At 39.9% G+C, this 674-nt stretch overlaps 1 non-coding gene across 1 annotated transcript; it reads left to right on the plus strand.

Annotated features, from left to right (window-relative positions):
• The first annotated feature begins 336 nt into the window (after nt 1-336).
• Nucleotides 337-440, plus strand: LOC114626195. The gene has a single exon (XR_003712196.1). It is a non-coding gene; the product is annotated as a U6 spliceosomal RNA (small nuclear RNA).
• Nucleotides 441-674: the final 234 nt, after the last annotated feature.

Here is a 674-nt window from a genome sequence, read left to right on the forward strand (position 1 = left end):
TAACCGGTTTCCTTTACATCACATAACTTATAAAATAAGATCATCTTTAAAGAGAACTCTACCCAATGACTGTGAGAAACCAGCATGACTCATCATAAACCGAAAGTAATCTTAAAAAGAAACACAATGCAAACGAAACAACATTCCTACCCTCTAGCTGGATTCACTGGGGAAATCTATGTCACCTGGGAGCCATAGCAGGGTCCCGGCTGCTAAGGAGGCTGAGGTGGGAGAATCACTTAATTCGTTTCTAGGAGTTTGAGATCAGTCTGGGTGAGTCTCATGGGAGAAGCATTGGGAGAGAAAAATGTTTGCTCTTTGTTATAAAGTAACGGGGTGCTGGATTCAGCAGCACATATGCAAAACCTCAGTAACAGAGAGGATGAGCAAGGCCCCTGTGCAAGGGGGACATGCAAATTTATAAAGTATCCTCTTGTTCTAATTTTGATACAAACCTTGAACTCTATCCGTAACTAGAGAGGACCTTGAATTCCTGATTTTTCTGCTTTTAATCTGGGATTACAGGTGTGAGCTACCACAATATCAACATTTTATTTTTTTCTGAGTTAGGATTTCCCTATGTAAAATAAACTAAATAAACTTTTTTTTTTTTTGAGACAGGTGTAGTTGTGGCTGTCCTGGAATTTGCTCTATATACCAGGCTGGCCTTGAAC

The sequence above is a fragment of the Grammomys surdaster genome, unplaced genomic scaffold (assembly GCF_004785775.1).
Source record: "Grammomys surdaster isolate TR1022 unplaced genomic scaffold, NIH_TR_1.0 229, whole genome shotgun sequence".
Taxonomy (NCBI): domain Eukaryota; kingdom Metazoa; phylum Chordata; class Mammalia; order Rodentia; family Muridae; genus Grammomys; species Grammomys surdaster.